General features: G+C 35.3%; 1 protein-coding gene and 1 pseudogene across 5 annotated transcripts in view; both read right to left on the reverse strand.

Moving 5' to 3' along the window:
- The window catches only part of LOC103006346 (uncharacterized), a 624,869-nt gene that overhangs the window by 338,938 nt on the left and 275,301 nt on the right, over positions 1-10,630 (reverse strand). The gene's annotated exons all lie outside the window — the stretch shown is intronic.
- LOC103007929 (myotilin-like) lies at positions 1,676-3,029 on the reverse strand (annotated as a pseudogene).

A 10,630-nucleotide genomic window follows, 5' to 3' on the forward strand; every position in this document is an offset into this window, starting at 1 on the left:
CTATTCATGTTTAGCTTGAAGTTTTAGTTGAAAATGAGCAACTAACATGTATCTTTGTGAAGGTTTCTTTTAATACTAACCTTCATCCATTTTATCTTTATTTGAAAACTTCGTGTATTTAACCATTCTTACAAAGGCTCTGGAAAACTGAATAGGCCTCCTGGTCTCTGCCGCTGGCCTTGTGCACCTAACCTCAACTCCATCTTCTTCAGTTTAAGAAACAGGATATTCTATTTCATATACAAGAGACAATAAGGGTGAGACACTTTAAAAAGCACCTTTTCTTTTATTATTTTTCCACTGTACCCAAAAGAAATGGAACAGATTCTCTTGCCTTTCATAGAGCTGGGGGTAGCTTCATAAGTTACCTACAAATATGATTTTTTAAACTGAGTTTGTATAAATCTATTGGTTGTCTTAATGCCCTTTGAATTTTAGTTGTTAACTATCATAACTGTATTTGGAAAGTATGGCTTCAAGTAACCCATTGTCCAAGAAACAATCCTATCACTCCCAGTTATAGATACATCCTTTTGGACAAGTGACTTAAGTTTTCTAAGTCTTCATTTGTCATCTGTAAAGTGGGGATGACATTTATCTCGCAAGATTTTTTAAAGAGCCAAATAAGACAATAAATGTAAAGCATCATAATGACTGACCCACTAAATATTAAAACGTTATTCACTTTCTCTCCTGGCAGCTAATATGTAAGTTGTTCTATTTGTTAGGTATCATTTTGAATTAGGAATTAGAAATTAACAAAAGTATATTTTAGTGATTTCAAGAAATCAACTATATATATCATTTTTTGCAGAAAAGTTAAAGGTAGCATCTTGATGTTATAACTCTAATAAGTAAGCAAATCTAAGAATCAGATGATGCCTTATTGACTATGTGATTATACTTAGTCACCTTCTGGGGTTCACTGTTAGCTTTCTTAACTCCAAAAGTTAGCACAATTTATATAGCTTTCTAAAAAATATTTTCTTCAAAAAAATGAATCTGATGGAAAATAAAATAGTAGGAGAATTATGAATAGAGCTGAAAGAAGACAAAACTCACTTAGATAAATAGCTATTTGTTTTGGTGTAAGAGGAAATGTATTTTTTTGTTGTTGCTTGTTTTAAATATTTCAAATTTTATTCTCTTTTGATATAAAACTATGGAACACTCATAGTTTTTATCTAAAACTCTGGCATCATCTATACCTTGTTAGTAAGTACAAGAGAAAATAGATTAAACAGTATTTAGAAAGCAGTACCAGTAAACTTTATTAGAAGCATTAGATGTGTTATTAAAGTTGATATTAATTCATAATCTGCAATTGTTAAATGTGTATAACTTAATGTTAAAATCCCACCTTTATAATCTACAATTATAAACCCAGATTTTCTGTAGGCTTCACAAACCAGAGAAGTAGCTCAAATGTGCAAGAGTCAAGGGATAAATAATATTATAAATATACGTATCTATACATATATAGGCATTATATTTATGTGTAAATATTATACACATAATTATAGGCATAATGTTATATGTGCATGTGTATATATGTGTATATCAGTTATATTACCTAATTAAAACCATAACCTATAAATAGTTAAGAATTTATTTCAAAAATTCAATCAAATATATTACTAACAGTGTAGTCATTGTGTTTTCAATGTTGGTAAAGTTATTCAAATTTTCCACTTACATAAAGTCCAAATTGAGCTGCCAGATGCTGAAACTCTCCTTCTAAGTTAAAAGCTTGTTTCACATCCAAACCTTTGAAGTGCTAAATATTTGCTGAAAATTGGTTGAATCCATAACTGCTTAGGAGTTGGAAGAGTCTTAGGTATTATATGCAGTCATTCATTAACTTAGCTTCAGCAACTAAGTGCGTAGACACTATGTCACCCTGCATCTTCCTTATTTATATCTTTTATCAGTAAGGTAACTAATCTAGTTGTCATGCTATCAGCTTATTCAGTCAGTGCTGAACTGAACCATTTCATGATTTCTTTTCCAGAGCACCTTTAGTGGAGGCACAGGTGAGATCTGGCATTCTAGCTTCACTGAGTCTCCCTCAAAAACTTCTTTGCTCTGTGGTTTGTAGGTAAATATCAGTGTTCATCTATGTTCTTTTGCAAGGATGTCCAGCTGCACAGTAAAGGTAGTTTCTCCTGCTCTGTTCATGGCAACACATGCATAAGCCCCTGAATCTGAAGCTCTGACCACTTTGAAGATGAGTGAATGAAAACCCTTCTAAGACACTATCATTTTTCAAAAAGCTTCCATTTATACACCATGACACATGAGGAGCTGGCAGTCTACTCACTTTGAAGTCCATTCTGCAGAATCTTCCTTCTTCACTTGACATGTTCTCTAGCATTTAAATGAATCATGGTGGGTAAAATTTCTCCTGGATTCCACACTGATCACTCACATCTCCCTTTGAGGATGATCTACTTCTTACTTGTGACATAGGAACTTGTAGTCATGCACATTCTGAGTTGTGCTGTGGTATATCTTGGGCCTCAGTGTTATTTGAGCTTGAAACACAGCCATCTGTGAAACATCTTATCCTCAGATGTTACCTGTTTATTTCCATGATGAAGAAGCTGTCCTACATTTCAGTTTTCTCTTCCAAATCTTGAATCAAAGCTTATTTATTTATTTATTTATTTTTGGTCCTTGTGTTTCGTGGTTGGGAGTGCTTGATATGGGGCTAGCAATTGCAGTTCGGCCAAATGATGGTTGTTGATAGTTGGAGTCCACAGTGGAAGGGATTTTACTGCTGCTGTCATCAGGCTGTGGTGACAATATGGAGCCAAGGAAGCTGCCTGGAAACTGATTATAGATGGCTGTAACCCTTTGGCTCTGGCTGGAACCAGAAAGCTGCTAGGGAGAAGCAGGAAAAGCAGAGGAGGCATGGTGATGTGAGAGCTCACTGTTGAGGGGGCAGAAAATTTTTGCTCTGTGCCCTGATGAGGATGGATGAGAATGGAAGGCTGTTCGGTCTGGCCAGAGGAGCTGCAGCTTTCCATAAAATGTATGTTTTTATATGCACTGTTTGTCTTGTGAATTATAATACTAATTAAACAAAGTAGAGGCAAAAATAATTCTTTTTTTTTTTTTTTTTTGGCTGCGTTGGATCTTCATTGTTGCGTGCAGTCTTTCTCTAGTTGCAGCGAGCGGGGCCTACTCTTCATTTTGGTGCGTGGGCCAACTCTTCATTTCGGTGTGTGGGCTTCTCAGTGCCGTGGTTTCTCTCGTGGAGCACGGGCTCTAGGCGCGCGGGCTTCAGTAGTTGTGGCACATGGGCTTAGTTGCTCCGTGGCATGTGGGATCTTCCTGGACCAGGGCTCGAACCTGGGTCCCCTGCATTGGCAGGCGGATTCTTAACCACTGCACCACCAGGAAAGTCCCCAAAAATAATTTTATAAAACAGAAAGGATGAAGTCTTTCATATAGGACTTAAAGTCAATTGCCTACCAGATCTTATTAAAATGTAATTTAAAACAATAACTTGAGTGTATAGAAGTATGCATTAAATCTCATAAATGATTTACAAATGGGTTATAATTTGGGGGTTACAGTAGTTTCCATTTTATTTGAATCTGTAAATACTGTGATGGATGTTTTAATTTATAAATGTCCAAGGCCTCCTTGAAAAACATTTATTTTAAAAACATTCTATTTATTTTCTCCTATGCTGATAGGTGAAAGATCAGCAATATGACATAGAGATCGGTTGTCCTAAGAGGTTAATTTAAACTAAGTGTTCTGTTTAAAAGTCTGTTTTGAACAAAAATGTTTTAATTAAGATGTGTGTGTGTGCATCTGAATAAAATAAAATTTCATAAGTTTTGGAATGAGAAGATCTAACTGGATGCCCTTGGGCATGTCAAGCTTTATGAACTTTGATTTCTTAATTTTTAACATAAGAGAATACATACCTACTAGTGTTATCCATATGTGTGGCTCTGGCTAGTATATCGTGTTTCAACTCTCATGGCCTTTGTGACACAATAGATAGTTATGGTGCATGCCATAGACTGTTCACAGTCACTCGACCTCGTTCTCATTACATATCCTGCTAACATCACTTGAGCCTCAAGAATTTTTTTAGAAGGAAGCTACCTTTACTGAATGTTGATTTAGTAGAAACAATTCTAGGTGCATGCACACATATTATCTTATTAATGAATATGTATAATACCACGAAGTAGTTATTTTTAATTCCCATTTTCACAAATAAAAGAAACCTATGAAAAATTTACTTTTCTTACAACAAACACACATTGGTATATAGGAAAGTTAGGGGAGTTCATCTGATGTTTGTATCATCATCTTGAGTTCATCATTTTTATAATGCATGCATTTTTTAATTTAACTATACCAGAAAAATAGGTGTGTTTCTTATTCATATTTCACATATGAGAAAACAGCACACTAAAGAGCTTAAGTATCTTATTATCAAAAACAGTATTTAATTGATAAAATAAGGATTTATCCCCAAGATCATGTGACACAAGAGCTTCCGCTCCTAACAACTACTCTTATTAGTATAGCTCAAGGTGTCAAGGTTCACAGATTAAGTGTGATCAGAAATATGTAACTACAAATCATCAAGATAAACAAAGGGCTCCTCTTTAATCTTAAAACAAATGAATTAATCTCCCTGATATTCCAAGGAATTCAGGATTTTGACTCCTATGGCATTGAAGTATAATAAAGTCATGACTATTACAATAACTATATTCTGTTTTTTATATAGATTCAAAATTAGCCAAAGATATTTTTTCCTGGCATAATCTAGAGGAATATAATTCTAATTCTCATTTATTTTAGGTACTGAATATTAAATTTTTAAAAACTTAAACTAGTACATTTTTGTTCAAGAGTCTTACTACTTTCATTCCACATTTCATTGCCCTTTATTGACTCCTTATTTCAGAGCGTAAATTTTATTGTCACTCTTGTCAAAAATAATTTTTAAAATTTTACCATGGAAACAATTATGCACATACATATAACTGATTATTATTCATCAGGAATATATCATGGTATGAAAAGAGGAAAACAGAATGCCTTGAGTCTATGAATATATTGAAATTTTAAGAATATGTTGGTTATTATATCTAACATTCAAATGGGTAATTTAAGTGTCAATATCTATCTTTTTCTATTGATCTAATCTATATAACCATCTGTCTATAAACACATTTATACACACAAGCACACATATATATGTGTATGCATATTGTTTATGTGTATTTAGGCACGTGCATGCACACACACACACACACATATAGACAGAGGAAGAGAGATGACATACATTAATTTAGCCCCAATAATAATTAGATACCTAGAGGAGTAAACTGTATAAATGCTGCAAAGGAAACAATGTTATCCTTACCCTACAGAGTATTATAATGGTGACAGGAAGATTAGGAAGATAACAAAATCATTACTATCAACACATAAAACATATGTGATATAGGCAATTTCTAAATTCAAATGAATGTAAAGATTAAGTGTGGTTAATTAGAGAATACATTTTCAAGGCAATGAGTCTTATGCATGGAAGACCTCAGAAGTAGAGAATATATCTTAAAAAATGAAGTAAATTTGAGAATAATACTACAGAGTGATAAACACAGAACACAGTTGGCCCTCAATATCTGCAGGTTCTGCATACATGGTTTCAACCAACCATGGATTAAAAATATTATTTAAAAAAAATCCATAAACTTCAGTAAAGCAACTATACTCCAAAAATTTTTTTTTAATTTAAAAAAATTAAAAATATATATACAGTTGGGATTCAATAAATGACAGTTATCAATGACCAAAAAAAAAATCCATAAACTTCCAAAAAGCAAAATTTGAATTTGCCACACAACAGCAACTACTTATGTAGCATTTATGTTGTATTTACCACTCTTTACACAGCACTTACATTGCTTTAGATATTGTAAGTAATCCAGAGATGATTTTAAGTATACGCGAGGATTTGTGTAGGTTATACGCAAACACTACACCATGTTCTGTAAGGGATGGCGCATCCGCAAATTTTGGTATCCAAGGGGTGGGTGGGGTGAGGGGGGTCCTTGAACCAATCCCCTGTGGGTACCAAGGAACGACTGTACTACATGAAAACACTATATGAAAAACACAGAAAAACCTGGGTTTTATAAGAGATTCTCAGGGAATCTACTTTTGGAGAGCAGAAAGGCCATACTTAGAAATATTTATGTAGAAGACTTGGATGTTAAAATAACTTAAACTGATAGAAGTAGAACTGCTGAACAGCAGTCTATGGTGCTCAGAATGAATCTCACTGAGGAGTCACAAGAGATACTTATGTTGAGCCAGAGGCAACAATGAAGAAGTTTTGGGAAGACTGGAAGAGCACGATACACACATCCATCCTCTGAAGCCTACTTTGGTTCGTAGGACACTTCATTATCAAGGAACAACCTCACCAACAAAATCTGTTTCCCAATGTGGAATAGTAGATTGAAAAACTGGCTAAAATCCCTCAGTCTTCCTTATGTTCACACCTTTTAAATGTTGCTTTACATTTATTTCTATCAAGGAGTGAAGTTTCTTTCTCCATCTGTTGAATATGGGCTGTCTGTGTGACATGGTTGGCCAATAGAATGTAGTATAAGTGACAGCATGCCAATTCTGAGTGTAGGGATCAAGTCCAGAGTCACTTCCCCTCTCTTCCTTGAAATCCTTCTCAGTTGTCATGTAAATAAGTTCCAGCTTGCCTGCTGAAGAATGAGAAAGAACAGGGAACAGAGACATCGTCCTGGCTACAGTAACTCTACTTAACCACTTCCCAGTTGACCATCCTGTTGAGCTCAGACACATGTGTGAGCCCCCCCAAGAAAAGAACAACTGCCCAGATAAGGCCAGCCCAACTGCCAAGTCATAGACTCAGCAGTTAAACCACTAAGATTTGGAGTCCTTTGTTATACAGCAAAAGCTAACTGATACACACGGTCAATATCCTCCTGATGAAGGAATATGGTTACTGTAGTTTATCACACAGGCAATCTAAATGCATTCCTATGTATATTAAAAAGTTTAATTGCCACTTCACTCAATTATAAGATAAACTTCTTTTTCATCAAAATGTATTAGACAAGTCAGAGGTGTCAGTCCCGCTTCTTTAAGTTATAATTTGAAATGAATATGCATTGTGATTTTTTATTTTATTTTATTTATTTTTGGCTGCATTGGGTCTTCGTTGCTGCGTGCGGGCTTTCTCTAGTTGCGGCAAGCGGGGGTTACTCTTCGTTGCGGTGCACGGGCTTCTCATTGCGGTGGCTTCTCTTGTTGCGGAGCATGGGCTCTAGGCATGCGGGCTTCAGTAGTTGTGGCGCGTGGGCTCTAGAGAGCAGGCTCAGTAGTTGTGGCGCACGGGCTCAGTTGCTCCGCGGAAAGTGCAATCTTCCTGGACCACAGATGGAACCAGCGTCCCCTGCATTATCAGGCAGATTCTTATTGCCTGCCATTGAGCCACCAGGAAGTCCCTGCACTGTGATTTTAGTCTCCAGTGAGTTTGCATTACTGCTCTTGCCATATGAACAACAGGAGCTTTGTTGATTGTCCAGTTCACTTCTGGAATAATCACTATACAACCAACTTCTGGTTTTAAATCATTTTACATTAGAATGCCACACAACTGTCTAAAACATCAAAGAGAAGAAAGGGATTATTCTGCAAAAACGTTTTGTATATTTTTAGTTAGGCTTAGTGTAACTCCAGATTGAGAAGCTTTCTAACATTTCACATAAGTTGCCTTTCTTTGCAGACTCTGTATGTATGTATGTGCATGTGTGCATCAAATAATGAACGGTAATATAAAGTAAATTGCCTTTCTTATGGTCCAATGTTAATTAAAACCAAACGTCCCTTCCACAATGCAGCTAATGTACATTAATTATTCTGTCTTGTGCAGATGTGACAAGAGGGAACATGCAATTATTAAGGGGAAAAAAAGTACACATTGTAACAATAATTGTCTGCAATGTGAAATACTATTGCTTTTCCCCTATGAGTAACTTGAATACTTGCCAAATAATCCTCTCTCCACCATTTAAATAATGTAAATTGTCCTTTCACAATAATATATACTTAGAATTACCTTTTTATAGAGTTTAACTGAAACATGTTTATTTCCATTTACCCTCCTTCCACAGTTTTAAACAACGCAAAAATCACAGTAAGTTTTTAATGTTTTCTATTGGCATAAATTTAAACATAAAAGATGAGTGTTATTTTATAGAAGAAAGAGCATTGGTAGCAGTCATAGTTAACTTTGAATGCTACCCTTTTCTCTTTAAACTTGAGAAAATCTTTTTACTTTTCAGAGATTATTAAGTTGGAATACGAATACCTACAAGGGTAGTAGATGGAAAGTGATTGAAAAGATTATGAGATAACATGTATAAAGTGGCCAAATCACAAATGATCTTTCCTATATTGCTCTGTTATTAGGAACAGAAATTAAATCCATTGAGATAAATTTAGATGTTCAGATATTTGAACTCTCAATCTCAAATTATCTTTGTCTTTTAAATCCTTTACCAAAGAACACTTTCTCTGCTTCTAAATAATATTATATGATAAACATTTGAGGACCTCAATCAAATGCTGATATATCAGAAAAAGAAACTTTCTGAAGGACAACCACTGTCTCCCAGAGACTTTGTGTTCCCTACCCAAAGGAGAAACTGGTGTTCCCCAAAGTGATGATGAAAAGCATGATTGAAAGGCAGAAATACAGCAGAGACCATTTTCGGCCCAGCACTGTGGTAGTTTCTCTGCAGCTCTGTTCCACAGCCCATTTTTCAGTTTTCTGAAAGTCAGGTGTCATTTCTGGTAGGGACTTTTGATTCTGACATTAGCTTCTGTGGTGGCTTCAGAGGAAGAGGTTGCCCTAGTGAATCATCTCTTCATGGTGGAAATTATTCCTGGACCCTGAGTTAGAATCTGGTTTTTGGCCTTCAGCATTTCTATCAGTTTTGGAGTCACTTAATTCCCTGTACTGAATATCTTTCTTGTTAAAAAACCTAGAGATTTTTCTTAGAGATTTTTCTATCTCTTGGATTAATCCCTGACTGATACAGCTTCAAAATATTTTTGATAAAGAATAAATTTGTCCAACATAGAGTGATTGTAGGAGAGAAATAATGATCAAGAGCTAGGTTAGATTTAGATTATAGAGATTCTTAAATGCATTGGTAAGGAAGTGGAATTTTTCTAAAATTCATGAGAAACCATTTGAGCAGAGAGATAGGATGATCAATATGTATTTTAAGAAGATGATTCTGGAACCTATGCATGGAGTAAATGGAAGGATGATAGACTGGAAACAAGTGGCTTGATCCAATGAAAGCTGTTGGAGCCGACATCAATCACAGCATAGAATAAAAGACAATCCTCTGAAATAACAGCTCTTTCACAAACAACAGGCATACAACTGTTTTTAGCAGCATCAGAAAAATAACCAAGAACAACCCTTATAATTTTTTCTTCGTATTACAGCTAACAGCTGTCATTTTGTTTAATGCTTTAAGGTTACACTTACAATAGCTTTCCCAGATGACGTGGGCATGGCAACATGCAAATGAATGGCTATGAGGTGCACACGTCAAATATCATTTTCTCTGACAGGTGGTTCCTGGCAATATACATCAGTTCTTAAAGCTTAAATATACCTGTTGTTTTCATTAAAACTATGAAACACTGGAAGAATAAAAAACAACTTGAATATTTCTCAGTGATAAAACCAAGCACCCAGCTTGGAATAAGTACTCAGCACACATTAGTTCTCTTACTTTCCATCATATCTACAACACTGAAAACACCCTGATATTCCAAGCCAAAGCCAGGTATGCTCTGAGACTAAAATGTGCCCTTTGTCTATGGAATACCCAAGCAATTCTGTGACCATTGAGCAAACTGACTTAAGTGTCATTTGAGAAGGTAAATATCCCCTGGTGCATCAGGAAAAAGGAAAGATAAAATCCAAATATAGGGTCAGGGGGAAAAACAGCTTTCTGAAGAATAAAACACTTGAGATGGGCCTTGAACCAAACATGGAAGAGTAGATGAAAATTGTATGATGAAAGGTACTTGCAAACATGGGAAAAGAAGGATATAAGGATTTAGTTAATGGAGGTTGGACCTATATTGTGGAGGAGAGAAAATGGCTTGCTGAGAAATCAGTATTTAATTGGCGGACTACAGAAAAACTTAAAAAGATTTTAAGTGGAGAATTGATCAAATAAATAATTTATAATAAAATGTTGGTATCAACACAACATGTACTGATGGAATTCCTCTGAAAGATATGTCTAACTTTGCCTCTATAGGGTTAGTCTATACAAAGGTTTTCCAAAAAAATTTTTGCCAACATTTACAAAATTGGACATATCACAATTACAAAGGGCAGACTTAGGATTTTTTTAGGGTTTATTTGAAATCAGAAGATACAGAAACAGAAAGCATAAACTCCTACTCAGCAATTGTAGTAGGTTTAGAGATAAAGGCTTAGTATCATCTTCTGAGACACTGGAGTTAGCAGCTGTGGCCTCCTCTGCTCTGCATTTATGCCTTCCACCAG

The sequence above is a fragment of the Balaenoptera acutorostrata genome, chromosome 2 (assembly GCF_949987535.1).
Source record: "Balaenoptera acutorostrata chromosome 2, mBalAcu1.1, whole genome shotgun sequence".
Taxonomy (NCBI): domain Eukaryota; kingdom Metazoa; phylum Chordata; class Mammalia; order Artiodactyla; family Balaenopteridae; genus Balaenoptera; species Balaenoptera acutorostrata.